Source organism: Lissotriton vulgaris, chromosome 2_1 (assembly GCF_964263255.1).
Source record: "Lissotriton vulgaris chromosome 2_1, aLisVul1.2, whole genome shotgun sequence".
In the NCBI taxonomy this organism is placed as follows: domain Eukaryota; kingdom Metazoa; phylum Chordata; class Amphibia; order Caudata; family Salamandridae; genus Lissotriton; species Lissotriton vulgaris.
Window position 1 is genome coordinate 1,581,139,053 of NC_141687.1, and position 25,211 is coordinate 1,581,164,263.

Below are 25,211 nucleotides of genomic sequence, written 5' to 3' on the forward strand. Positions count from 1 at the left end.
TTCCCAGCGCTGTAAACCTGCAAATAAAAACGAAGATTCAACCTTACCTGTCTGGAGGCTCTTCAAAGTGGGGTAAAACTGATTTTGGATGTTGTAACGGCCGGTCCCGGTCGGGAGGAGCCCCACCACGCAGCAAGTGTGGTCATGCTGCAGCTAATGCAGAGCAGCGTGATATTGGCAGAAAGGTCGTGTTGCAGGAGGGCATTCACAGCGCAGGAGAAAGGATGGCAATTTCCTGGCCCACTGTGGTTTAATTTTTAAAGAAATCAGACACTGTGCGAGCAGCGCACTGCAGCGTGATGAAACTGGACTCCATGCACCAGCAAGCACTGGGGTGCTGACGCTTATCATGGCAGGTGCAAGTGATTAAAAGGAACATTCATGCTCGGCGCAGAGTCAAATAAGCCTCTAAGGAAGTGCTCCATGAGCACGAAACGCGTCAGGCTTTCACTTTTTAACAGTACTTCTGCTTTTCTTCCCAGCGCTGTAAACCTGCAAATAAAAACGAAGATTTAACCTTACCTGTCTGGAGGCTCTTCAAAGTGGGGTAAAACTGATTTTGGATGTTGTAACGGCCGGTCCCGGTCGGGAGGAGCCCCACCACGCAGCAAGTGTGGTCATGCTGCAGCTAATGCAGAGCAGCGTGATATTGGCAGAAAGGTCGTGTTGCAGGAGGGTATTCACAGCGCAGGAGAAAGGATGGCAATTTCCTGGCCCACTGTGGTTTAATTTTTAAAGAAATCAGACACTGTGCTTGCAGCGCACTGCAGCGTGATGAAACTGGACTCCATGCACCAGCAAGCACTGGGGTGCTGACGCTTATCATGGCCGGTGCAAGTGATTAAAAGGAACATTCATGCTCGGCGCAGAGTCAAATAAGCCTCTGAGGAAGTGCTCCATGAGCACGAAACGCGTCAGGCTTTCACTTTTTAACAGGACTTCTGCTTTTCTTCCCAGCGCTGTAAACCTGCAAATAAAAACGAAGATTCAACCTTACCTGTCTGGAGGCTCTTCAAAGTGGGGTAAAACTGATTTTGGATGTTGTAACGGCCGGTCCCGGTCGGGAGGAGCCCCACCACGCAGCAAGTGTGGTCATGCTGCAGCTAATGCAGAGCAGCGTGATATTGGCAGAAAGGTCGTGTTGCAGGAGGGCATTCACAGCGCAGGAGAAAGGATGGCAATTTCCTGGCCCACTGTGGTTTAATTTTTAAAGAAATCAGACACTGTGCGAGCAGCGCACTGCAGCGTGATGAAACTGGACTCCGTGCACCAGCAAGCACTGGGGTGCTGACGCTTATCATGGCAGGTGCAAGTGATTAAAAGGAACATTCATGCTCGGCGCAGAGTCAAATAAGCCTCTGAGGAAGTGCTCCATGAGCACGAAACGCGTCAGGCTTTCACTTTTTAACAGGACTTCTGCTTTTCTTCCCAGTGCTGTAAACCTGCAAATAAAAACGAAGATTCAACCTTACCTGTCTGGAGGCTCTTCAAAGTGGGGTAAAACTGATTTTAGATGTTGTAACGGCCGGTCCCGGTCGGGAGGAGCCCCACCATGCAGCAAGTGTGGTCATGCTGCAGCTAATGCAGAGCAGCGTGATATTGGCAGAAAGGTCGTGTTGCAGGAGGGCATTCACAGCGCAGGAGAAAGGATGGCAATTTCCTGGCCCACTGTGGTTTAATTTTTAAAGAAATCAGACACTGTGCGAGCAGCGCACTGCAGCGTGATGAAACTGGACTCCATGCACCAGCAAGCACTGGGGTGCTGACGCTTATCATGGCAGGTGCAAGTGATTAAAAGGAACATTCATGCTCGGCGCAGAGTCAAATAAGCCTCTGAGGAAGTGCTCCATGAGCACGAAACGCGTCAGGCTTTCACTTTTTAACAGGACTTCTGCTTTTCTTCCCAGCGCTGTAAACCTGCAAATAAAAACGAAGATTCAACCTTACCTGTCTGGAGGCTCTTCAAAGTGGGGTAAAACTGATTTTGGATGTTGTAACGGCCGGTCCTGGTCGGGAGGAGCCCCACCACGCAGCAAGTGTGGTCATGCTGCAGCTAATGCAGAGCAGCGTGATATTGGCAGAAAGGTCGTGTTGCAGGAGGGCATTCACAGCGCAGGAGAAAGGATGGCAATTTCCTGGCCCACTGTGGTTTAATTTTTAAAGAAATCAGACACTGTGCGAGCAGCGCACTGCAGCGTGATGAAACTGGACTCCATGCACCAGCAAGCACTGGGGTGCTGACGCTTATCATGGCAGGTGCAAGTGATTAAAAGGAACATTCATGCTCGGCGCAGAGTCAAATAAGCCTCTGAGGAAGTGCTCGATGAGCACGAAACGCGTCAGGCTTTCACTTTTTAACAGGACTTCTGCTTTTCTTCCCAGCGCTGTAAACCTGCAAATAAAAACGAAGATTCAACCTTACCTGTCTGGAGGCTCTTCAAAGTGGGGTAAAACTGATTTTGGATGTTGTAACGGCCGGTCCCGTTAGGGAGGAGCCCCACCACGCAGCAAGTGTGGTCATGCTGCAGCTAATGCAGAGCAGCGTGATATTGGCAGAAAGGTCGTGTTGCAGGAGGGCATTCACAGCGCAGGAGAAAGGATGGCAATTTCCTGGCCCACTGTGGTTTAATTTTTAAAGAAATCAGACACTGTGCGAGCAGCGCACTGCAGCGTGATGAAACTGGACTCCATGCACCAGCAAGCACTGGGGTGCTGACGCTTATCATGGCAGGTGCAAGTGATTAAAAGGAACATTCATGCTCGGCGCAGAGTCAAATAAGCCTCTGAGGAAGTGCTCCATGAGCACGAAACGCGTCAGGCTTTCACTTTTTAACAGGACTTCTGCTTTTCTTCCCAGCGCTGTAAACCTGTAAATAAAAACGAAGATTCAACCTTACCTGTCTGGAGGCTCTTCAAAGTGGGGTAAAACTGATTTTGGATGTTGTAACGGCCGGTCCCGGTCGGGAGGAGCCCCACCACGCAGCAAGTATGGTCATGCTGCAGCTAATGCAGAGCAGCGTGATATTGGCAGAAAGGTCGTGTTGCAGGAGGGCATTCACAGCGCAGGAGAAAGGATGGCAATTTCCTGGCCCACTGTGGTTTAATTTTTAAAGAAATCAGACACTGTGCGAGCAGCGCACTGCAGCGTGATGAAACTGGACTCCATGCACCAGCAAGCACTGGGGTGCTGACGCTTATCATGGCAGGTGCAAGTGATTAAAAGGAACATTCATGCTCGGCGCAGAGTCAAATAAGCCTCTGAGGAAGTGCTCCATGAGCACGAAACGCGCCAGGCTTTCACTTTTTAACAGGACTTCTGCTTTTCTTCCCAGCGCTGTAAACCTGCAAATAAAAACGAAGATTAAACCTTACCTGTCTGGAGGCTCTTCAAAGTGAGGTAAAACTGATTTTGGATGTTGTAACGGCCGGTCCCGGTCGGGAGGAGCCCCACCACGCAGCAAAAGTGGTCATGCTGCAGCTAATGCAGAGCAGCGTGATATTGGCAGAAAGGTCGTGTTGCAGGAGGGCATTCACAGCGCAGGAGAAAGGATGGCAATTTCCTGGCCCACTGTGGTTTAATTTTTAAAGAAATCAGACACTGTGCGAGCAGCGCACTGCAGCGTGATGAAACTGGACTCCATGCACCAGCAAGCACTGGGGTGCTGACGCTTATCATGGCAGGTGCAAGTGATTAAAAGGAACATTCATGCTCGGCGCAGAGTCAAATAAGCCTCTGAGGAAGTGCTCCATGAGCACGAAACGCGTCAGGCTTTCACTTTTTAACAGGACTTCTGCTTTTCTTCCCAGCGCTGTAAACCTGCAAATAAAAACGAAGATTCAACCTTACCTGTCTGGAGGCTCTTCAAAGTGGGGTAAAACTGATTTTGGATGTTGTAACGGCCGGTCCCGGTCGGGAGGAGCCCCACCACGCAGCAAGTGTGGTCATGCTGAAGCTAATGCAGAGCAGCGTGATATTGGCAGAAAGGTCGTGTTGCAGGAGGGCATTCACAGCGCAGGAGAAAGGATGGCAATTTCCTGGCCCACTGTGGTTTAATTTTTAAAGAAATCAGACACTGTGCGAGCAGCGCACTGCAGCGTGATGAAACTGGACTCCATGCAACAGCAAGCACTGGGGTGCTGACGCTTATCATGGCAGGTGCAAGTGATTAAAAGGAACATTCATGCTCGGCGCAGAGTCAAATAAGCCTCTGAGGAAGTGCTTCATGAGCACGAAACGTGTCAGGCTTTCACTTTTTAACAGGACTTCTGCTTTTCTTCCCAGCGCTGTAAACCTGCAAATAAAAATGAAGATTCAACCTTACCTGTCTGGAGGCTCTTCAAAGTGGGGTAAAACTGATTTTGGATGTTGTAACGGCCGGTCCCGGTCGGGAGGAGTCCCACCACGCAGCAAGTGTGGTCATGCTGCAGCTAATGCAGAGCAGCGTGATAGTGGCAGAAAGGTCGTGTTGCAGGAGGGCATTCACAGCGCAGGAGAAAGGATGGCAATTTCCTGGCCCACTGTGGTTTAATTTTTAAAGAAATCAGACACTGTGCGAGCAGCGCACTGCAGCGTGATGAAACTGGACTCCATGCACCAGCAAGCACTGGGGTGCTGACGCTTATCATGGCTGGTGCAAGTGATTAAACGGAACATTCATGCTCGGCGCAGAGTCAAATAAGCCTCTGAGGAAGTGCTCCATGACCACGAAACGCGTCAGGCTTTCACTTTTTAACAGGACTTCTGCTTTTCTTCCCAGCGCTGTAAACCTGCAAATAAAAACGAAGATTCAACCTTACCTGTCTGGAGGCTCTTCAAAGTGGGGTAAAACTGATTTTGGATGTTGTAACGGCCGGTCCCGGTCGGGAGGAGCCCCACCACGCAGCAAGTGTGGTCATGCTGCAGCTAATGCAGAGCAGCGTGATATTGGCAGAAAGGTCGTGTTGCAGGAGGGCATTCACAGCGCAGGAGAAAGGATGGCAATTTCCTGGCACACTGTGGTTTAATTTTTAAAGAAATCAGACATTGTGCGAGCAGCGCACTGCAGCGTGATGAAACTGGACTCCATGCACCAGCAAGCACTGGGGTGCTGACGCTTATCATGGCAGGTGCAAGTGATTAAAAGGAACATTCATGCTCGGCGCAGAGTCAAATAAGCCTCTGAGGAAGTGCTCCATGAGCACGAAACGCGTCAGGCTTTCACTTTTTAACAGGACTTCTGCTTTTCTTCCCAGCGCTGTAAACTTGCAAATAAAAACGAAGATTCAACCTTACCTGTCTGGAGGCTCTTCAAAGTGGGGTAAAACTGATTTTGGATGTTGTAACGGCCGGTCCCGGTCGGGAGGAGCCTCACCACGCAGCAAGTGTGGTCATGCTGCAGCTAATGCAGAGCAGCGTGATATTGGCAGAAAGGTCGTGTTGCAGGAGGGCATTCACAGCGCAGGAGAAAGGATGGCAATTTCCTGGCCCACTGTGGTTTAATTTTTAAAGAACTCAGACACTGTGCGAGCAGCGCACTGCAGCGTGATGAAACTGGACTCCATGCACCAGCAAGCACTGGGGTGCTGACGCTTATCATGGCAGGTGCAAGTGATTAAAAGGAACATTCATGCTCGGCGCAGAGTCAAATAAGCCTCTGAGGAAGTGCTCCATGAGCACGAAATGCGTCAGGCTTTCACTTTTTAACAGGACTTCTGCTTTTCTTCCCAGCGCTGTAAACCTGCAAATAAAAACGAAGATTCAACCTTACCTGTCTGGAGGCTCTTCAAAGTGGGGTAAAACTGATTTTGGATGTTGTAACGGCCGGTCTCGGTCGGGAGGAGCCCCACCACGCAGCAAGTGTGGTCATGCTGCAGCTAATGCAGAGCAGCGTGATATTGGCAGAAAGGTCGTGTTGCAGGAGGGCATTCACAGCGCAGGAGAAAGGATGGCAGTTTCCTGGCCCACTGTGGTTTAATTTTTAAAGAAATCAGACACTGTGCGAGCAGCGCACTGCAGCGTGATGAAACTGGACTCCATGCACCAGCAAGCACTGGGGTGCTGACGCTTATCATGGCAGGTGCAAGTGATTAAAAGGAACATTCATGCTCGGCGCAGAGTCAAATAAGCCTCTGAGGAAGTGCTCCATGAGCACGAAACGCGTCAGGCTTTCACTTTTTAACAGGACTTCTGCTTTTCTTCCCAGCGCTGTAAACCTGCAAATAAAAACGAAGATTCAACCTTACCTGTCTGGAGGCTCTTCAAAGTGGGGTAAAACTGATTTTGGATGTTGTAATGGCTGGTCCCGGTCGGGAGGAGCCCCACCACGCAGCAAGTGTGGTCATGCTGCAGCTAATGCAGAGCAGCGTGATATTGGCAGAAAGGTCGTGTTGCAGGAGGGCATTCACAGCGCAGGAGAAAGGATGGCAATTTCCTGGCCCACTGTGGTTTAATTTTTAAAGAAATCAGACACTGTTCGAGCAGCGCACTGCAGCGTGATGAAACTGGACTCCATGCACCAGCAAGCACTGGGGTGCTGACGCTTATCATGGCAGGTGCAAGTGATTAAAAGGAACATTCATGCTCGGCGCAGAGTCAAATAAGCCTCTGAGGAAGTGCTCCATGAGCACGAAACGCGTCAGGCTTTCACTTTTTAACAGGACTTCTGCTTTTCTTCCCAGCGCTGTAAACCTGCAAATAAAAACGAAGATTCAACCTTACCTGTCTGGAGGCTCTTCAAAGTGGGGTAAAACTGATTTTGGATGTTGTAACGGCCGGTCCCGGTCGGGAGGAGCCCCACCACGCAGCAAGTGTGGTCATGCTGCAGCTAATGCAGAGCAGCGTGATATTGGCAGAAAGGTCGTGTTGCAGGAGGGCATTCACAGCGCAGGAGAAAGGATGGCAATTTCCTGGCCCACTGTGGTTTAATTTTTAAAGAAATCAGACACTGTGCGAGCAGCGCACTGCAGCGTGATGAAACTGGACTCCATGCACCAGCAAGCACTGGGGTGCTGACGCTTATCATGGCAGGTGCAAGTGATTAAAAGGAACATTCATGCTCGGCGCAGAGTCAAATAAGCCTCTGAGGAAGTGCTCCATGAGCACGAAACGCGTCAGGCTTTCACTTTTTAACAGGACTTCTGCTTTTCTTCCCAGCACTGTAAACCTGCAAATAAAAATGAAGATTCAACCTTACCTGTCTGGAGGCTCTTCAAAGTGGGGTAAAACTGATTTTGGATGTTGTAACGGCCGGTCCCGGTCGGGAGGAGCCCCACCACGCAGCAAGTGTGGTCATGCTGCAGCTAATGCAGAGCAGCGTGATATTGGCAGAAAGGTCGTGTTGCAGGAGGGCATTCACAGCGCAGGAGAAAGGATGGCAATTTCCTGGCCCACTGTGGTTTAATTTTTAAAGAAATCAGACACTGTGCGAGCAGCGCACTGCAGCGTGATGAAACTGGACTCCATGCACCAGCAAGCACTGGGGTGCTGACGCTTCTCATGGCAGGTGCAAGTGATTAAAAGGAACATTCATGCTCGGCGCAGAGTCAAATAAGCCTCTGAGGAAGTGCTCCATGAGCACGAAACGCGTCAGGCTTTCACTTTTTAACAGGACTTCTGCTTTTCTTCCCAGCGCTGTAAACCTGCAAATAAAAACGAAGATTCAACCTTACCTGTCTGGAGGCTCTTCAAAGTGGGGTAAAACTGATTTTGGATGTTGTAACGGCCGGTCCCGGTCGGGAGGAGCCCCACCACGCAGCAAGTGTGGTCATGCTGCAGCTAATGCAGAGCAGCGTGATATTGGCAGAAAGGTCGTGTTGCAGGAGGGCATTCACAGCGCAGGAGAAAGGATGGCAATTTCCAGGCCCACTGTGGTTTAATTTTTAAAGAAATCAGACACTGTGCGAGCAGCGCACTGCAGCGTGATGAAACTGGACTCCATGCACCAGCAAGCACTGGGGTGCTGACGCTTATCATGGCAGGTGCAAGTGATTAAAAGGAACATTCATGCTCGGCGCAGAGTCAAATAAGCCTCTGAGGAAGTGCTCCATGAGCACGAAACGCGTCAGGCTTTCACTTTTTAACAGGACTTCTGCTTTTCTTCCCAGCGCTGTAAACCTGCAAATAAAAATGAAGATTCAACCTTACCTGTCTGGAGGCTCTTCAAAGTGGGGTAAAACTGATTTTGGATGTTGTAACGGCCGGTCCCGGTCGGGAGGAGCCCCACCACGCAGCAAGTGTGGTCATGCTGCAGCTAATGCAGAGCAGCGTGATATTTGCAGAAAGGTCGTGTTGCAGGAGGGCATTCACAGCGCAGGAGAAAGGATGGCAATTTCCTGGCCCACTGTGGTTTAATTTTTAAAGAAATCAGACACTGTGCGAGCAGCGCACTGCAGCGTGATGAAACTGGACTCCATGCACCAGCAAGCACTGGGGTGCTGACGCTTCTCATGGCAGGTGCAAGTGATTAAAAGGAACATTCATGCTCGGCGCAGAGTCAAATAAGCCTCTGAGGAAGTGCTCCATGAGCACGAAACGCGTCAGGCTTTCACTTTTTAACAGGACTTCTGCTTTTCTTCCCAGCGCTGTAAACCTGCAAATAAAAACGAAGATTCAACCTTACCTGTCTGGAGGCTCTTCAAAGTGGGGTAAAACGGATTTTGGATGTTGTAACGGCCGGTCCCGGTCGGGAGGAGCCCCACCACGCAGCAAGTGTGGTCATGCTGCAGCTAATGCAGAGCAGCGTGATATTGGCAGAAAGGTCGTGTTGCAGGAGGGCATTCACAGCGCAGGAGAAAGGATGGCAATTTCCAGGCCCACTGTGGTTTAATTTTTAAAGAAATCAGACACTGTGCGAGCAGCGCACTGCAGCGTGATGAAACTGGACTCCATGCACCAGCAAGCACTGGGGTGCTGACGCTTATCATGGCAGGTGCAAGTGATTAAAAGGAACATTCATGCTCGGCGCAGAGTCAAATAAGCCTCTGAGGAAGTGCTCCATGAGCACGAAACGCGTCAGGCTTTCACTTTTTAACAGGACTTCTGCTTTTCTTCCCAGCGCTGTAAACCTGCAAATAAAAACGAAGATTCAACCTTACCTGTCTGGAGGCTCTTCAAAGTGGGGTAAAACTGATTTTGGATATATATATATATATATATATATATATATATATATATATATATATATATATATATATATATATATATATATATATATATATATATATATATATATATATATATATATATATATATATATATATATATATATAAATATATATAGATATAGATATATATATATTCATTTACACATGTTATAGTTAGAAATTAGCATTTAAAAAACCATGCAGATTCATTGAAAAAACCATAGGTTTCACACGTTATAGTTAGCTGAACATTTCTCTCATACAAAACCTTTGAAATTCCTCCATTATAGTTAGCTCAGCTGACTATAACTTGCGCGCCCGCAATGCACTGCTGATGACGTCACATATTACATCACTCATGACATGGTCAGTGACATCACTCATGACATCACTGATGACATCTCAATGTATAACACAGCTCTAGCAATACTCTTGGGGCCCTATGCTCACAATGCTGTATCAATCCTTACACCTGCTTCAAGCATGTGCAAGGTTTTGACGCAACATAAGCTCAAAAGTCACTGAATAAAATGTTATATATTTCACTCAGTCACTTTTAGGAGGCCTTGCTGCACCCCCTTCTGCACAAGAAGGCCTCTTCTGGCGCAGCGCTTTACAATGTAATACACCCTCCAGATACGTCACATTGTTAATAGCACACACCATGGCACATCTTTTGCACCACCGCTGTGTCACAAAAGTGACGCAACGGCTGTGTAAAAGAGGCACAAGGGGATTGTAAATCCGCCCCTAACACATACAAATTCACCCCGGCACTTTCACCAGCAGCGCAAATTGAAACATAGACTTGTAACATATTTATGTACACATGATACATTCAAGTGCTTCGGACATACTACAGTATACTATAGATAAACACCTTATAGATTTATGCTGTAGCAGTTCTTTATAGTTCTGCACTGTCACATTCTCCATACACTAGTAACATAATTATTCATTCATTTATGAACTACACATTCATTCTGACAAACTTTAACACACTAACATAGAAATATAGTTCTTTCTTTGACCAGTGAAGGTAGTTCTAAAAAGAACTGTTTTTATAGTTTTGTATTTTTTTTGTGTTTTCTCAACAAATTCCAAGCAGAACAAAAGAATGAAAAAAAGAACAACTAATGTCCAGGACAGCAATGATCCTGCATCCTGCGTTTCATCAAGTCTATAGACTGTTCCCCATAACACATAAGTTTATCGCAATAAATGCATAGAATTTTAACTTTATCAAAGTCAGAAACAATATGTGGGTGTGGACTGCTTGCTGAATATTCTGCTGCAGTAGTTGATGCGCTTGTTGCAGGAGCAGGTAGGTTCTCGTGCAACCTCTGTCTTGCAGCTCAAGCAAAGTTCTTGGGGTGGAACTTCTTCACGTGTCGCACCATATTTGCTGTGCCAAAGGAGTATTTTTTACATGGATCACCCCTTGAAAGAGTTGATTCTCAAATTTTACAGGTTACTTTTGGAGCATTAACCTTTTTTTGACCTTCTGGAAAAATGAAAAACTTCCAAACTAGAGCTTCTTTCCTCTTCTTTGGATGTTCTTCAGGAATGAAATCTCCCTCTGAAGAACTGCTGGACGATGACTCCATTGCTCTTATTATTGTGATCTTCCTTCTATTTGAGAAGATTCTCAGAACAAATGATTCTTCTTAGAAAGTCAAAGTCGAATAATTATAATGGGACGGAACTTTCAACAGTCGCAATAGGAAAAGTTATGAACCAATCAAATCTCTACTTTTAAAGTCACATGGCTTTGAGTACGCTTATGATGCGCTTGTGCAGCTCTTTCAATACCAGTGCGCATGAGGTTCTACCACGATTTGTGAAATTATTTTTAAAAGTAATATATGATTATTACAAGTATTACAAAAAATTCATAGTTATCCCAAATGTCTGCCCTTAGTATGTACATTAAATACATAAATATTTTAAACCAAGTAGAAACATTGCCGCCTTTCGCATACAGAACGCCGTACATGACGTAACACGGAAGCTTTAATGCGACGCGTAACGTCAAAGCATATTCGTACCGTATGCGCGGCTACACACTGAGTATGATAAGCAGTACAAACAATGGTGCGATCACCCTCTCAGTGACAAATCAGAGCTCAGGGCGCGCTAAGGAGAATGATTAGAAGTGCTGACTCATTGCAGATCCGATACTGGGCCTGCCTCTGCATACATTATAACACCGCCCCCATCTCTCTCTGTTGTTAATTGTTAGTGCACACACTCATACTTGCACATGCGCTGTGCCCGCCCGCCCACACTACCCACATGCCACCACCTAGCATGCTTGCTATCATTTAGCCTGGAAACAAATACATTACCCGATGGCATGTCCCCAGGGCCATCATTTTTGCAGACCGCAAAATCGCTACCAATGACGGCCCTGGGCTTGGATTGGTCAGACCCCGCGGTTCCCATATTATGCGGGCACTGACGTGAGCACGCTTTCTTTTGCCTGCCTCTGCTGCGGTGACAGACAGACTGTCGAAAACATCCCAGACTCAGCGAAACCGCAGCCTTTCAAGACACAACAAAAGACGACAGAAGCAAAGGTAAGAGAAGACGTCACAACATCAGCCTCCGCTGTAAATTGCATATGCATAATGCTATTTTTTTATCCTTCATATGGCTTTCCTACCCCTCAATGGTTTTAAATTGTACTTACATAATTGAAATATTTCTTTATAAGTCACGAGGTCCTATACACCTCTAATCTTAAAAATTGTGCGTGTATACGCACAATTGAATTCCAATCAAAGCTCATGTTAGATGTGAAGGACATCTAACATGAGCTTCAATTGGAATTCCATAGAGCACATTATCAAACCTATTATCGCCACTTTAGAAACACTTTCCTGCCGATAAAGTGGCGATAATTTTGTCGCCCAGGCTTCATATTATGGCCCAGAGTGCGTAGTGTACAGCAGCTTCTCTGCAAAACCTATAATTACCTCTGAGCAGTGACAACAGATAGCTTACAACAGTCTGACAAACAGATCCACAACCTTATTACGCCACTTTTGAGTCACTTTTAACATGGGTAAAGTGATGCCAGGAGCTAGTAAATCTACATCTGACTTTTCAAAAAAAAATCTCAACTCCAGACTGCTGTCTGCTTGGACGTGTAGAAGAATTGTTGAAGTTAAGTTGTGAAGTCTACTCCCGTATGTGTTTGGCCGCAAGGTTTATACAATGGTAAGCACAGATAGGAATGCATTAGAAATAATTCGGCATAACGGGCGTTAGTAACGCAGTAGGCACTTCCATATAGACACTACTTGAACGCGGCACGGGGCACTATAACAAGTAAAATTTACCAGGTATACTGCACTCGTAAAACTGTAGTGTTAGCTTTATTTGTGAAACGAGAGATGGCCATATTATCAAGCCTTGGCGGCAAAATTATCGCCACTTTATTGGCAGCAAACTGCCGCTAAAGTGGCCATAATAGGTTTGATAATATGCTCTATTGAATTCCAATCGAAGCTCATGTTAGATGTGAAGGACATCTAACATGAGCTTCAATTGGAATTCCATAGAGCATATAATTAAAATTTTGTCATCCAGGCTTGATGCTATGACCCAGAGTGCGTAGTGTGCAGCACCTTCTCTGTAAAATCTATAATTACCTCCGAGCAGTGACAACAGATAGGTTACAACAGTCTGACAAACAGATCCACAACCTTATTACGCCACTTTTGAGTCACTTTTAACATGGGTAAAGTGATGCAAGGAGCTAGTAAATCTACATCTGACTTTTCAAGAAAAAATCTCAACTCCAGACTCTGCGACACAGTTTTAATGTTGTTTTCTCTCTCTTTCTCTTGCTCACTCTCTGTGACATCATTTCTCTTTCTCTCTTAAACTTAGACACTGCTGTCGTGGACGTGTAGACGTGTAAAAGAATTGTTCAGAATAAGTTGTGACACCAACTGCCTGAAATGTTTACCCGCAAGGTTTATACAACAGTAAGCACAGAGGCCTAGATCTACAAAGCCTTCATAGGAATGCATTAGAAATAAGTCGCCGTAATGGGCGTCAGTAAAGCAGTAGGCACTTCCATATAGACACCACTTGAACGCGGCACTATAACAGAACTGGAATGTACGATTCACAGTGCACACGTAAAACTGTAGAGTTACCAAAACTTGTAGGGGCATAGTATAAAGAACGGCGATAAAGTTATCGCCGTTTCAGCGGCAGGAAACTGCCGCTAAAGCGGCGATAATGGGCTTGATAATATGCCCTTGTGAATTCCCATAGTAGCCCAGGTTAACACTAGAACCTGGACTGCTATGGGAATTCACAACAGCATATTATCAAGCCCATTATCACCGCTTTAGCTGCAGTTTCCTGCCGCTGAAACAGCGATAACTTTATCGCCGTTCTTGATAATATGCCCTGTAATGCTTCAGCTCATTTACTCACATCTACATAATTCTAACTAACAGATATAATAAAAACAACGGTGAGAAACTACTAAAATGACGATGGATGGAGTACGTAATCAACGTTTGGCACCTCAGCACTACCTTTCAAATAAATATATACAAAATATGACTATTAATACTGTACAAAAGTACAGCAGCGGATGACACACACGAACCGGGAAAAGAAAGCGACAGATTTACTAACTGATATAAAGAAAGGTTTGCTTGTTGAACTTGAAGAAAAAGAAAACGGGGGCTTCGAAACGACGTTGAGCATGCGAAGAGAGTACAACTACTACACCAAAAAAAAGGAAAGCTTTACATACTATCATAGAAATGAAGGAGCATATTATCAACAAAAGGCGATACATTATCGCCGCTTTTATCGACAGGAAACTGCTGATAAAGCAGCGATAATGTGCTTGATAATAGGCCCTTGTAACTTCCCATAGCAGCCCAGGTTCTGGTGTTAACCTGGTTTTCTATGGTCATTCACAAGGGCATATTATCAAGGCCATTATCGCCGCTTTATCTGCAGTTTCCTGCCGATAAAAGTGACGATAATGTATCGCCTTTTGTTGATAATATGGCCCATTTCTCTTTTTTTGACCAGTAAACTTAGGTGCATATTATCAAAGACCGGTGTTACAATTATCGCTGTTTTATTGACAGGAAACTGCCGATAAAACGGGGATAATGAGCTTCATAATAAGGCCTTGTTATTTCCCATAGAAGCCCATGTTAACACCAGAACAAGGAGGTATTATCAAGCCCACCCTCCCAACATTAATAAATCACTCCAGACAATGCAGGTACCCGGAGCTGGAAGGTCATTTTACATATCACTGCCCCAGAAATGTGGTGACGTGTACGGGGAGAGAGAGAGAGCGCAAAACATATATATTTTTTTAAAAGACCCAAGGGGTGCCGCTCACCGAGACTGCGGGGGGTAGAACCGTAACACCCCCGCATACTTCAAAATAAAACCAGAGGAGTGCCGTTCCCCAGTGCTCGGGGCAACTTACAAGCCCCCATTTTGCAGACAAATTGCCCCCGTAATTTGCCTCCCCGGGACCTAATGAATAAAACGGACTTCTACTTTTATATCACCTTTTCCACCGCGTACAAGTACTGCAAGAGCAGCCCGCCATTTTTTATTTTTTTTTAAATAAAAATTGAGCCTAAAGATCCATGTACCAACCCCTGACCAAGACTATAGGCTCAGAATGTTTCTACCCTGCCCCGTTTCCTTATTTCTCAACTTTGCTTTACTGTTTTCTTGTGACTTTGCTCTCTCAACAAACAACATAGCTGCCAACACTTCCTGGTTTGGAGTATTGACAGCCAATCAGCATGCAGCTCCTGCTCGTAATTGTACGTATTTCCATACGCGTAAGCCGCAATTTTTCTTTAAAAAAATAAATGAAATATAGAGTCTAAACATTCATGTACGACCCCTTGAGCAAGCCTAGAGGGTCAGAATGTCTCTACCCTGTCCCCTTCCCTTATTTCTCAACTTTGTTTTACTGTTTTCTTGTGACTCGGTTCTAGCAAGGCACAAGATGGCCGCCAACACTTCCTGGTTTTGAGTGTTGACAGACAGTTCTCAGCCAATCAGCATGCAGCTCGCGCTCGTAATTGAACAGGTTTCAGTACTCGTACTGAACTCCGTCTCTAGATATCGCTATGATTTTACTTGCAATTTTCTCAGAAACTACTGAACTGGTTTACACCATTTAACAAAAAGCACAATCTGCGAACAGAACTCTACCTCTCTGCCAAATTTCATGTAATTCCGTTCAGCCGTTCGGGCTTTAGCCCTGGCTAAAGGTCCCTATGGAAAATTGCATGGGGAAAACATGTTTTGGGACCCCCTTTTTTCTCTGCCCCCACTTGACAAATCACCCCCAAACTTTCAGGGAAGGAGCGGAACATAGCAGGCCATTCTCTTGGAGAAATTCACGAGAATTCGTCCACCGGCGTCAAAGTTATTCCAAATAGAATGTAGTGGATTTCCTATGGAAACTAGGTCCTAACTATAACTACCTACTGGCAACCGCCAGTAGGTAATATATATATATATATATATATATATATATATATATATATATATATATATATATATATATATATATATATATATATTTGCATGCTATGCACCTTTAAGAAAGTCACTGGAGTCTCAAACAGCATAATGTACCTGCATCAAGGACTCTCTGCAAAAGCTTAGGGGAAATATTATGCTTCACAGCAAGATCATCTGCGAACAACTCCCATTTCTTGATGACAGATTTCAGGCCCAATCCAGGCAAAGAGCTATCCACCATTTGCCTGAGGATTCAACCTTATTACTGAGAATCATAATCATGGTGCACAATTACATCAACGGCACTGCTTCAATAGATCCCATATCTGAGATTACTATTAGAGCAAAAGGATATGCACAAAGGGTATTATTAAGCTAAGGGTTACGATTAAGTAAAGGTCTGTTTTTATTTAGATTTGTAGAAGTTTCAATATAAATCCAAGGTTATGTTAAGGGTTTGGTTTGTGGTTACCTTGAGGATTAGACATGTTTTTAAGGTTAGGTTGAGGTGTTAGCTTTACATTTTATATAGGAATATGGCTTCATTTATAGGCACTGTTTATTTTCAGAGTTAAAGTCATTCTCATAGTTAAAATTAGGGTTACTTTTATAGTAATAGTTAAACTAAGGGGTAGCAATGTGGGTGAGTGCAAGTCAAGGACAAATTCCCTCAAATACTTCGAGATACGGAGGAATTTTTATACATCTGAACTTTGTTATTGGGGTGTTTGAGGGAATTTGTCCTTGGTTAATACATTATCCAGACACTCACAAAATATCCCCGTTGTTAAAATAGGTTTGGTCCATAAAATTGGATAATTACATGATTATTAGTTGTATTTTCATGTGTATGATGCTTTTTATACATGTTTACGGTACAAAATGGGGTTGTGATGGACGGAGCATCTGAATCAATCAAACACTCACACCCAGTCAAAAGATCTTGGTTTAATCCATCACCGTTCTTTAGCCGACTCTGCCACCCCAGTTCAGACATGGCTATATGCAAATCAGTCTGACCCTGTGCCTCATGGGAACAGTCCAGCCATAACTGCCAAGCCATGTCTTCCCTGGACCGGAAACAAGCTTCCGCGGACCGATTTCTGGCATTCCAGCCGTCTTCAGCCCGGCTTGCTTGAATCCAGTGGCAAAGTGAGCAAGGGACTCACGTCTGAGCATACCCTGCCACACTTACGGCAGCCAAAAGTGGTACAAAAGGGGGTGGTGATGGACGGAGCAGCTGAATCAATCAAACACTCACACCCAGTCAAAAGATCTGGGTTTTATCCATCACCGTTCTTTAGCCCACTCTGCCACCCCAGTTCAGCCATGGTTATATGCAAATCAGTCTGACCATGTGCCTCATGGGAACAGTCCAGCCCGAACTGCCAAGCCATGTCTTCCCTGGACCGGAAACAAGCTTCCGAGGACCGGTTTCTGGCATTCCAGCCGTCTTCAGCCCGGCTTGCTTGAATCCAGTGGCAAAGTGAGCAAGGGACTCACTTCTGAGCATACCCTACCACACTTATGGCGGCCAAAAGCGGTACAAAAGGGGGTGGCAATGGACGGAGCATCTGAATCAATCAAACACTCACACCCAGTCAAAAGATCTGGGTTTAATCCATCACCGTTCTTTAGCCCACTCTGCCACCCCAGTTCAGACATGGCTATATGCAAATCAGTCTGACCCTGTGCCTCATGGCAATGAATGTACATTGCAATTTGATGATTTTTTGTCTATTGTAATTTGTTGAAAGAAAAAAGTTTTCTATGGTGTGTATGTCTATTGATGTTTCTGAGTGCAGTCCTTTGTGAAATATTTAATATATATGTTGTGGTTTGTGTGTCAATTTGAGAAATAAGTCTTTACTGTATTCTAAGTCATTTACAAACTTTTAAAAATAAATTAAAAACTCCCAAAAAAAAGGAATTGTTTAATAAAAATTCAATTTGAACAGACAAGAGAGTAGTCTGTGTGTTACTCCATTAGTAACAGGAGTTGAAGACAGAAAATAACCAGGTTACCTTTTTGTGTTTTGACTTTTAGAAAGTTGGCATTTTCTTGTCCCAAACATGTGATGCCTGCAGCCTATTTCTGGGTCACATGACTAGGTGTAGCTGGCTTTTATGCACTCCCCCCAGACAGCCGCACAATTGGGAGACTGGATGTTGGCAGGTTGGGGGGGGTGAAGCTTTGCACAGCACACTTGCACTTCAAAGCAGCTGCATCAGCCCTTATAAAAAGAACTTCATATTAGCCTTTTGTGCCTCAGATGTCCTGGTACAAGGGCAGGCATGCAGGTGGTTCCAGACACTTCTGTGTGGGAAACATATCCAAAGGTTTCTTCCACTTCAAAGTTGGCACTAGGTAGAACATTTTGATCCTCAGATCTACTTTTCAGTTCACTTCAGGACCTGCGGAGGACTTTCAGAGGACTTCCCTGCTGCCTATGCTCTGCAGCACCAAGAGGAGTGGCCTGCCCAGACGTGGGTCCCAGGCACTCCACACCACTGGAGTCAAGCTAGCCGGGCTGATGAGAGGTGTTACCTCGAAACCGGTCCGGTCCTCGGATGCTTGATTCCGTTCTGGGAAGGACATGGCTTTTGTAGTTCGGACTGGACTGTTCCCATGGGGCACAGGGTCAGAGCTGATTTGCATATCGCCATTGTCTAACCCAGGGTGGTGTGGAGTGCAAAAAAACGATGGATTTGGGCCCAGATCTTTGGACTGGGGTGAATGTGTGACATTGATCCACATTCAGTCCATCACCTGTTGTGTTTGCAAGCCTCCTTTGTGGCCTCAGAGAAATGCCTGTTGCTTGAGAGCTGCTTTTCTGCTTGAGCCCAGGACTTCAAGAGTTACTCCAAGGGTCAATTGGCTGGCCTCCTGCTCATAGCCACAGGGACAGAAAAAGGCTCCAACAATCTTGGACCTGCACCTGGACCCAGCCTGAGTTATTCTTAACCCTCCATGCTGGTGTGCCCCTCTAGTCCTGGACAATTGTAAGTGATGGTAAAGATGCCCAAATAGCCCAAATCAAAATCTTGGGACTTAAAAATGTTCAACCAAAAAGTGCTCTGAGAAGAGGAGAGGGAGACCTACCTGTTCATTGATCCAACCAAGGTGCATCACCGGTCGGCCTAACTTCGCAGTATCTCCTTTTACTGCTCCTTATGGAGCCCTCGTTGACTACAGTCTACAGCTTTGTTCCCCACTGGAGATTTTCCCACTGGAGATTTTCAGCTTTCAAAACAGAGAATAAGTCTGATGGTAGAAATTTTCATTGCAACTTCTTCCAGTGGCTCCCCGATGCCGACACCCCCTCTTCGGACACCGCCGGCTGCCTTGCCCCTCTGAACATTATTATTTCAGACATTTCTCTTCAAAATTTCTTTTAAGTCCAAAGGTCAGCAGAGACCAGCCCCAATCCACTTTGTGTATCCAAACCATGCTCAACATAACTTTCAACATTTGATTTTATAGCCAATATTTTCACTTTAAAATATAAAAATTCATAACTCTGGTTCTACTGATTAGATTTCCTTTTTTTGTGTCAAATAATTAAAAAAATTACTCAATTGGTGTGTGATGTTTCTTGTGTTGTGTTTTCTCTTTGCTACTGTTTAAGTGCCTCATAGATCATTCACACATTGCCTCCAAGGTAGGGCTTACTGCTATTGTACCTAGATAGCGGACGGGTAAGCCATGTTCATTTAGTGGCTTTTTGTGGTTCACCTGACACAGATTGTAACTGTTGCTTGATTGAGGTTTCAGCCCCTCAACCAACATCCCAATTTCACACAAATGTGCTCACTGAATGAAAGCATGACAGATAAATACTCTATTCAGTTTTTAGAGTTTGAATGTGTGTGTGTTAGCACAATCAGTTGAAGCTCTTTAATTATGTTTGGCATGAATTACCAATATAATTGTAAATACACTTTACAAAGTAGCTGACAAAATGCATGTGTCATTTTCTTCACGTATTCAACATATATTCATAACAGCACTGTGAAAGAAACATTTTTGTGTGAACTGAAGGACCATCACATTAATGCTGTGAAAGTACTCCATGATTTAATTGATGTTCATTGCACCTGTACATGTGATTTTGGAAAATAAGAAATGTCTGATAATACATGTGGAAAGATACTCCTCTTAGATTCACAACACTTTTAAGTCAGGAAGTATCTTTTTTACAGGCTCTGATCCACCAGCTTTACTGAACTACATGCTCTGAGTCAGATTCATTTTTCCCAAGGAGTATTCAAGAAGGTCTCTGAAAAGAACACTCTCAGGTCAATAGTGTGGCTTCTTTGAAATGTATCACACCAGAAGAGTTACAGTGGAAGAAATTAAACATCAAAGATTAACAGTAGTCTGACATCCAAACCATCGGATATTTTCAACATCACATAACTATAGATCAAATATCCCTATAGAGGGACTGACTCAGCTTCACCTTCTGTTTCTAACAAATAAGGTCAACAGTCCTACAAAAAGGAAACAGACAACAGAAAAGGGTATCCTCATCTATCCAAAGCTTAGGCTCCACCTCAATAAAGCTGTACAGGACATCTTTGTAGCAGTCAAGGTATTCATGGACAGATCATCTATAATGGAGCTGAGTTATATATCACATTAATTAGAACATTTATACATGGGAATATGATAAGTATATTTCCTCCACAGAGTAAAGAAAGACTTTTATATGTATACAGAGAAAAGCAAATTGAAAAGCACATTGAGGATGTTCTTTTAAGAAAGCTTAGTGTAACTCAGGAACATTTTTTGGTAAACATTTGCAGACGGGACCAGCAAGGGTAACAAGGCATGAATGCATGATTGGCTACTGCACTGAAATCACCGAATTGTTGATTAATGTTAACCAACCATAGGGCTTGCATTGATTATTTGCTGCAGAAACTATAAAGCAAAATTGTTTTGTGGAATCTCACCAACATTTGGTTTATATGAAATGAAAGTGGCTGATAGACATGCCAACAAGAGTGTGAATAGAACGATGCAGGAAACAGCAACAGAAGTCTGGGTCAAAGAGCTACCTGAAATGCAGAAGTAATTAAATGTCCAAATGAGTAAAGTGGTCTAAAAATTCAGAACTCAAAGAAATGAGCCTCGGAGGGAGGGAAAAAGAGCATTTTCAAAGGTTCCATGGGCCACCATGGAAGTTTAAAGACCTCACTCACAAGATATGGTTTATAGCTTAATAATTTAGGCCGACAGGTAACCGTTGATGAGTGGGAGGAAGAGATTTCAGGGATGAACCAGAGGCAGGATAATCCTGAAGTCCTGGCTTATGCCCCTGCTAATACCATCACTTAAATAAGATGCACTTGTACTACTGGCATCTCTGAGGTTCCACTTTGATACATGCATGCAATCTAGAATAGCTGCAAGTGAATCTGATGAAGCCTAAGTAATTTTTCAGAAACAAAAATTTCCTTGTAAAATGACTCTACGGAAGCCACAAATTATTACACTGACAAACATAGAATTTTTATAGAAAAGGCATTGTTCAAATGACCTGTACAATTGACAATGTTATTTCAATGTTGACAATGATCTACTGAACTTCAATGTGGAACAATAACTACGAGGCTCCACCCTGTAACTCAAGAGACAATTACATTAAAAGTGTTGTCCTTTAGAAGAGAGGGGAGTAAAATATCATAATAGAAATAAATAGGAAAGAGAGAAGGCTAAGTGAACTTATTTTGGGGAAAATCAATTCAGGGGTTAGGTATGCCTGTCTTGTATTGTGTTGTGTTGGCTCAAGATCTCATTTTGTCCAGTAGGATCAGTTTGAAGTGACTCAGTTGCCATATTGAGGACTCCTAGGCCAAGCTGTTGTTGACATGGCATGGCAGCAGTGTGCCACCAATAATGGATTTACAAGAGAAACCATCACCTCTTAATGGACAAAACCCTGGATAAATTTAAAATATAGTGGATGAACGACTCCACATTTAAACTACTTGAACAGTTTAAATGCCTTAATGTAAAATATGTGTATTTTGGATTTGACAAGTGAAAGTATTATGGCAGTACAAAAGGTTGACTTTAAAGTATTCTGGGTGCCCTTTTTCACAGGCTCAGATTGGTGAGAGGTAAAATATTCCAACTGTTCTTTCCTGACATTCCAAGTTGATGTATAATTGGTGTTGTGGCAGAGGGCCTGATTAACAGTTTGGCCGATGGGGTACTCTCTCACAAATGTGACAGACATTCAGTTTGCCATATTACAAGTGCCCATGAATATAATGCACTTGTAATAAGATGGACAGGATATCTGTCATGTTGGTGATGGAGATACCATCCATTTAAATATAAATCAGGCCCTAGGGTATCCCTTATATTCTGAACAGTGATGTAGATGCTTTGAAAGCGTAGCGACTGACATTGACAATCCCACTGACTTTAAGAACAAACACTTCGTGCTTGTATGTCGTGCCTGCAAACTTTACATACAAAACGTGTTTAGCTTTGTGGTAGCCTGGATTCTGATTGCCCTTTTCACAGGTGTGAGTTTTTGTAAGGAACAATTCTCAGATGCAGGGATTACCATCACACTAGTGTAACTGAATGCCTTGATGGATGAAACCTGGTTTACTTACAGGTCTTTAATAAGAATGTAAAATGATCATTGAAGTGGAATTTCAAGTGAGATATCGTTCTTCATGATGTGTTTTCTTATACAGGGATGTGTTACTGAAGGCATTAAGAATTAGACACTCATCCCTTCTGTGTGCATGCCCTTCTGTGTGCATGCAATATAACATTAATTTAGTCATCTGAGAGAGGGTTGGTAAAGAAATCCCTCCCCACATTCACCTGCCATGCCAGACTGCGTGCTATGCCTCAGGTCCAAAGCAGTCCAATATGTTAAATGCCTTCCCAAGAACAAGGATGTCCCTTAGGAGTTGTTGACAGCCTGACATGATGAGGAAATGACCCAGACAGATGCAAACCTGCAAAAGAACATGCATTCTACAGGTGCCTCCAAACAAAGCAGATTGGTGTGCACCCTGTACAATGCAAGAGAAAATAGACAATATGAGTAACCTCTTTGGAATGAACCCAAAAGGTTTATGTAGGTCAATTAAAAAAAATAAAAAAACTCTTCTTTGACTTTGAGGGCATGGTCTTGCTTCATGAGACAACTGTAGATGAAGTAGAAAACTATGAGGTGCTTTCTAATCTGTTGCATGAAGAAAAACTAATTGGTGATTGGAAACGTTTGCTTTTACTTCTGAGTAGCAGATGGGATATCAACAATATTGCACTTCTCTGACCTTTTTGCTTCTGACCCTGGACTGACATGGTGACAGGTTGACAATAAAGAATCAGAGCTTGTCAAAAGCATGATAAATGGGAAGGTAAATATGGTATAGTGAAACATCAATCTGGAACTGTCAAGATGTTGAGCAGTATGATGAACGAGCCTTCTAAGTAGACCTTTGTCTAGCTTTATGGTTCTAGTTTCTATGTCAAGCCACCAAACGGGTCCCACAAACCAATTGTTCTTTGCCCTCTTTACCAAGAGATAGTGGGCTTTTCAACAAAGATAGGGCCTCTAAATTCTGAATATGTTTGCTGTAAATTCAGGACGGCAGCTCTCTCTTCAATTATGACTGTAAGAAATTGGGTTACTGGTTGAGGAAGAGAAAACCCTACTCAAGTGGTAACCACAATCCTTGTCAGGGTAACATCACAAGTCAACCACAAAATTAACATATGCTAAACTCTCTGGTAGATTATCACAGATCATTTCAGCGTAACTTAAAGACAAGTTGTAAAGCATTTATGCAGTGAGTCAAATAGTAACAAAGTGAACTGCAACACAAGGAAAATATCACGCCAATGTAGAAGAATAGTGCAAAATGTGATATATACTTCCCTCCCCGGAGTTGTCATCACTAAGGCAGAAAAACCTGGAGAGACCATCCTCATTGGCACAGTCTAACCCAGGACCGCGTTCCATCATAAAGTCCATTTGTAGTATAGAGATGGACCACCTCAACAATTCTGGATTCTGACCCCTCATCTGCATCAAAAATGTGAGGGTCTGTGGTATGTCTGAACCCAGAAGTGCGTCCCAATCAGGTATGGTCTCAGTGTCTTCAGTACCCCAACCACATCAATGGCTTCTCTGTCAATAGCATTTCACCTCTGTTCCTGGGGAAATAACCTCCTAATAATGAAGATTACAGGTTTTCTCGGCCCTCTTCATTTAACTGTAATAACACTGTGCCTATGGCATGCTCTGAAGCATTTGTTTGAACAATGAACTCCTGGAAAAAATCAGGGCCCTTTTTACAGGGGCTGTACACATGGGCTGTTTGAGGAAATCAAAGACTTTCTGACAGGCCTCTGCCGAGATCACCTTCTTTTGGTGCTTTGGGGTCCAGATGCCCAACAATGTCGATGCCCACCCTCTTGAAAGTAGTTCCAATGACAAGCATCATATTCAAGAGATCCTTAGGCTTCCTCCCAGCCTTCCCAGTGGCTCGGCAGGTGAAGAGAGTCCTAAAGTAAGCATCTCAGGCTGTCCTCATTTGATTCCAAAGGAGGCGGGTGACAAGCCTGCAAATGTCTTGTCCTGCCCCAGATGTTCTGTCAGGGGTATCTCTAGAGCTAGACCCAGTAGAAAGGTCCTGTAACACTGGGGTACCACCAGCATACACATGTGCTGCACTATACACAGGTGTCTTAGGCTGACTGTAGTGGATGTTGTTCTGTGAGTAAATAAGGTGATCTCCAGAGTTGTGACCAACTGCCTGGACTTTGTCTTGTATCCTCAACCCGCCGATGTTGAATATTCTCTCTGCACCTGCAGAACTCTTCCCTGGAGGGTCCACTGTCAGCTTCCCACCCAGCAGGCTCAGGAAGACCTTCTAGAGAGGCAATATTCTCCACGGTCGGCTCCGGGCGACTTCCTTTGACTAACCTGAGCCGGTACCACATGAGTTTCAGAGGCTAGTTTCCCATGCCTCTTGCTTTACCCCTCTTTTGCAGCTGCCTGGGCCATTCTTCAAGGCTCTCTTGATTTACTTCCATGGCATCCATGAAAGGAGTGGTCTCGCAGACCCACACATGCAACCATAACATTTCCAGGTGTGGCCTGAGCTCCACTTGCTTCCAGACAGAGTGCTTCAAGTCAGACCCAAGCATACAATACAAAGGCATGGCTTGGCTCACAGCTACCCTAGGTGAACCTGAGCCTCTCCCATTCGAAAGGAAGCAGAGCCACCGAGTTGTGGCTCTCGTGGTTGTCTGCTACTACAATCTCATAACATGTATTGAGTATCACCCTCTCTGAGGACACCAGATGAGACCTGACAGTAGTCATACTGGCTCAAGTGTCTCTCAGAGCCTCCACCCTTTGGACATTGATGGTGACGCAGAGCCTATACATGTAGGCTTTAGGCACTATCTCTCTGTCAGCCAGAGATATTAAAGAAACCACTGCTTGCTCTCTCCACACTGACTGGGACATCTCTTCCCCTAGCACTGTAGTGACCAAACC

At 44.5% G+C, this 25,211-nt stretch overlaps 1 protein-coding gene across 1 annotated transcript in view; it reads right to left on the reverse strand.

Annotated features, from left to right (window-relative positions):
* LOC147732932 (von Willebrand factor D and EGF domain-containing protein-like) overlaps positions 1–25,211 on the reverse strand; it is a 1,979,930-nt gene that overhangs the window by 403,802 nt on the left and 1,550,917 nt on the right. The gene's annotated exons all lie outside the window — the stretch shown is intronic.